The sequence below is a fragment of the Sus scrofa genome, chromosome 10 (genome assembly GCF_054392235.1).
Source record: "Sus scrofa isolate SSC_HxYL_T2T_F1_AM1 chromosome 10, Sscrofa_HxYL_maternal_Yorkshire_Landrace_v2.0, whole genome shotgun sequence".
NCBI lineage: Eukaryota > Metazoa > Chordata > Mammalia > Artiodactyla > Suidae > Sus > Sus scrofa.
The window spans coordinates 42,135,905-42,140,936 of NC_139392.1; positions in this window are offsets into that span (position 1 = coordinate 42,135,905).

Consider the following 5,032-nt stretch of genomic DNA (forward strand, 5'->3'; position numbering starts at 1 on the left):
GGTCCGAGTGCCCACGGGGTCGATGGATGTCCTGGGTGACTAGGGCCCGTGTCTGAAGTCCTGCAGCGTCGACCAGCTGACCCAGGCATATCGGGCCGTTGTCCAAGGCCGCGGGGTCGATCAGATGTCCCTGGCGATTTGGCCCCTTATCCGAGGTGCCACGGGGTCGACCATCTGTCCCGGATGACTCGCGCCATGGTCTGATGTCCCACAGGTTCGACCAGCAGTTCCAGGTGACTCGGTCCCGGGTCTGAGTGCCCACGGGGTCGATGGATGTCCTGGGTGACTAGGGCCCGTGTCCGAAGTCCAGCAGTGTCGACCAGCTGTCCCGGGCATATCAGGCCGTTGTCCAAGGCCTGCGGCGTCGATCAGATGTCCCTGGCGATTTGGCCCTGTGTCCGACTTGCTGCCGGGTCGACCAGCTGTCCTTGATGACTCGCGCCTGTGTCTGAGTTCTCAAGTTGTCCACCAGCTCTCCCGGACTACTCAAATCCGGTCAGAGGGCCCGTGGGTTCACCAGCTGGCCTGGACGAGTCGTGCCACGGTCTGAGGTCCCGCGGGTTCAACCAGCTGTCCCGGGTAACACGCACTTGTGCCGGACGGCCCACTGAATTGACCAGCCCTCCCAGGCAACTCAGGCCCGTGACCGAGATTCCGCAGTGTCCACCAGCAGTCCAGGTCTACTCACGCTTGTGTCGTTGTGACCGCGGGGTCGACCAGCTCTTTCCGGGGACTTGGGAACGAGTTCCAGGTCCCGCAGTGTCGACCTCCTGCCCCGGGCGACTCGGGCTCGGGTCTGAGGGCCCGCGGTGCTGACCTGCCATGGACGACAGAGGCCAGTGTCCGAGGGCCAGCGGGGTCGACCAGCTGTTTCTGGGGACTCGGGAATGAGTTCCAGGTCCTGCAGTGTCGCACAGCTGCGCCGGGAGCCTCAGGGCCGAGTCCAAGGCCCCCCAGGGTCGACCAGCTGTCCTGGTCTACTCACGCTCGTGTCGGAGGGCCCGCAGGATCGACCAGCTATTCCGGGAGACTCGGGCCTGTGAAGGAGGCCCCACGGTGTAGACCAGTTTTCCCGGGAGACTCGGGCACAGGTCCGAGGGCCCACGGTGTTGAACATCTTTCATGGGTGACTCAGGCCCGGGATATAGTTCCCATGGGGTCGAAATCTTTCACGGATGACTCGTGCCTGGGTCCAAGGGACCGTGGTTTTTACCCGCTCTGCTGGACGAATCACGCCTGGGTCCGAGTAGTCAAGGTGTCGACCAGTTGTCCCGGGCGACTCGGGCCCGGGTTTGAGTGCCCGCGCTGTCGACCAACTTTCCCGGGTGACTCGGTACAGTGTCCAGGGCCCGCGGGGTCGATCAGATGTCCCTGGCAACTTGGCCCCGTGTCCGAGGTCCGGCGGGATCGACCAGCTGTTCCGGACGAATCGCGCCCGTGTCTGCGTTCTGAAGTTGTCCACCAGCTGTCCTGGACTACTCACAATCCGATCCCAGGGCCCACGGTGTCACCAGCTGGCCTGGACGACTCACTCTTGGGTCTGAGTTCTCGCGGTGTCGACCAGCTGTCCCAGACGAGTCGCGCCCGTATCCGAGGGCTCGCGGTTTCGATCTGCTGTCCCGGTCGACTCGGGCCCGTGTCCGAAGTCCCGCGGTGTCCCCCAGCTGTCCTGGATGATTCGCGCCTGGATTAGACTTCCCGCGGTGTCGACCAGCTGTCCTGGACGACTCGTGCCATAGTCTGAGTTCCCGCGGGTTTGACCCACTGTCCCGGCAATTCGGGCCCGGGTCCGAGTACCCACGGGTTCGATCAGCAGTCCCGGGAGAATTGGGCCTGTGCCGGTGGGCACACGGTGTCGACCAGCTCTCTCGGGCGACTTGTGCCAGGGTCCGAGTGCCTGCGGGGTCCCCCAGCAGTCCTCGGTGACTCGGGCCATTGTCCAAGTGCCCGCGGGGTCAACTAGTTGTATCGGGCAACTTTGGTAATGATCCGAGGGATCGCGGAGTCGACAAGCTGTCGCGGGACACTCGGCCCTGTGTCTAAGGGCCCGCAGGGTCGACCAGATGTCCCGGTCGACTTTGGCCCGTATCCGAGTGCCCACGGGGCCGTTCAGCAGTCCCGGGACAATTGGGCCTGTTCCGGTGGGCACATTGTGTCGACCAGCTGTCCCGGGCAACTTTGGCCACGGTCCGAGTTCATGCGGGGTCCACCAGCAGTCCTTGGCGACTCGGGCCCTTGTCCAAGGGCCCGCTGGTTCGACTAGCTGTATCGGGCGACTTGGGCTCTGGTCCGAGGTCCCGCAGTTTCGACCAGCTGTCCCAGACGCCTCACGCCCATGTCCGAGTTGCCAAGGTGTCCACCAGCTGTCCCGAAGTACTCACAATCTAGTCCGAGGGCCCGCGGTGTCACCAGCTGGCCTGGACAACTCCCTCTTGGGTCTGAGTTCTCGCGGTGTTGACCAGCTGTCCCGGACGACTCGCGCCCATATCCGAGGGCCCGCAGTTTCGATCAGATGTACCGGTAGACTCGGGTCCGGGTCCGAGTGCCCGAGGGGTCGATCAGCTGTCCCGTGCGACACGGGCCTTTGTCTTAGGTCCCACGGGGATGACCAATGTCCCGGACGACTCGCGCTGGGGTCCGAGGGACGGCGGGTTCAATCAGCTGTCCCGGGGGACTCGGGCCCGTGTCTGAGGTCCCGCGGGGTCGACCAGCTCTCCTGGATGCCTCGCGCCGGTGTCCGAGTTCTCACGGTGTCCACCAGCTGTCCCGGACTACTTCAATAGAGTCCTAGGGCCCGCGGTGTCACCATCTGTCCTGGACGACTTGGGCCCATGTCCGAGGTGCCGCAGGGTTGACCAGCTCTCCTGGGTGACTCAGGCTCATGTCCGAAGTCCCACAGGGTCGACCAGATTTCCCGGGGAAATCAGGCCGTTGTGCAAGGCCCGTGGGGTCGATCAGATATCCCTGGCGACTTGGACACCTGTCAGAGGTGCCGCAGGGTCGACCAGGTGTCCTGGATGACTTGCGCCAGTGTTCGAGTTCTCAAGGTGTCCACAGGCTGTCCCGGACTACTCACAATCCGAAAGAGGGCCCGTGGTGTCACCAGCTGGCCTGGACGACTCCCTCTTGCGTCTGAGTTCTCGCGGTGTCGACCAGCAGTCCTGGATGACTCGTGCCTGTATCCGAGGGCCCGCGTTTTCGATCTGCTGTCCCGGTCGACTCTGGTCCAGGTCCGAGTGCCCGAGGTGTCGATCTGCTGTCCCAGGTGACTCGGGCCTGTGTCCGAAGTCACGCGGTGTTGACCAGCTGTCCTGGACAATTCGCGCCTGGGTTAGACTTACCGCAATGTCGACCAGCTGTCCCAGACGATTCCCGTCCGGGTCCGAGGGCCCACGGGTTTGACCCGCTGTCCCAGCCACTTGGGCCGGTTCCGAGTGCCCACGGGGTTGATCAGCAGTCCTGGGAGAATTGGGCCTGTGCCGGTGGGCACACGGTGTCGACCAGCTGTCCCGGCCGAATTGTGCTAGTGTCCGAGTGCCTGCGGGGTCCACCAGCAGTCCCGGGTGACTCAGGCCAGTGTCCGAGTGCCCGCCGGGTCCACCAGCAGTCCCGGGCGACTCGGTCCCGTGTCCAAGGGCCTGCCGGGTCGGCCAGATATCCCGGGCTACTCGCGCTTGTGTTAGATGGCCTGTGGTGTCCTCCAGCTGTCCCTGGAGACTCAGGCCCGTGAACGAGGCCACGCGGTGTTTACCAGTTGTCGACAAGTGCTCCCGGGCGACTCACGTTCGGGTCCGAAGTCCCGCTGTTTCAACCAGCTGTCCGTGATATAAGGGCCCGGGTCTTAGTTCCCATGGGGTCGACAGCTGTCACGGACGACTAGTGCCCGGGTCCAAGGGATTGCGGTTTCCACCCGCTGTGCTGGACGAGTCGTGCCTGGGTCCGAATTCTCGTGGTGTCGACCAGCTGTCCCGGACAACTCGTGCCTGGGTCAGAGGCTGTGCGGGATCGACCTGAAATCCCGGGAGACTCAGGCCCGTGTCCGAGTACCTGCGGTGTCGATCAGCTGTCCTGGGTGATTCGGGCCTGTGTCCGAAGTCCCGCAGGGTCGACCTGCTTTCCCGGGCATTTCGGCCGTTGTCCATGGCCTGCGGGGTCGATCAGATGTCCCTGGCGACATGACCCCATGTCCAAGGTGCCGCGGGGTCAACCAGCTGTCCTGGATGACTCGCGCCTGTGTCCGAGTTCTCAAGGTGTCCTCCAGCTGTCCCGGACTACTCAAATCCGGTCTGAGGGCCCGTGGGTTAACCAGCTGGCCTGGACGACTCGTGCCAGGGTCTGAGATCCCGCGGGTTCGACCAGCTGTCCTGGGCGACTCGGGCCCGGGTCCGAGTGCCCACGGGGTCGATACACGTCCTGGGTGACTAGGGGCCATGTCCGAGGTCCCGCAGTGTCAACCAGCTATCCCGGGTGACTCGGGCCCATGTCCAACGGCCCATGGTGTCGATCAGCTCTCCCAGGTGACTCGGGCCCGTGTCCGAGGTCCCGCGGGGTTGACCAGCTGTCCCGGGTGACTCGGGCCCGGGTCCGAGTGCCTACGTGGTCGATAGCTGGCCTGGGCGACTTGCGCCCGTGTCCGAGGTCCCGTAGGGTCAACCAGCATTCCTGGGCGACTCAGGCCCGTGTCCAACGGCCCGCGGTGTCGATCAGCTCTCCCAGGTGACTCGGACTCGTGTCTTTGTTCCCGCGGGGTCGACCAGTGCTCCTGGGCGACTCACGATCGGGTCCGAGGGCCCGTGTTGTCGTCCAGTTGTCCCAGCCGACTCGCACTTGTGTCCGAGTTCCCGCGGTGCCGACCAGCTATCCTGGAGATAAGGGCCCGGGACTAGTTCCCATGGGGTCGACAGCTGTCACGGAACTAGTGGCCGGGTTCGAGGGTGCGGTTTTGACACGCTGTGCTGGAAACTCGTGCCTGGGTCCGAAAGACCGCGGGTTCGAGCAGCTGTCCCGGGTGACTCGGGCCCAGGTCCGAGTG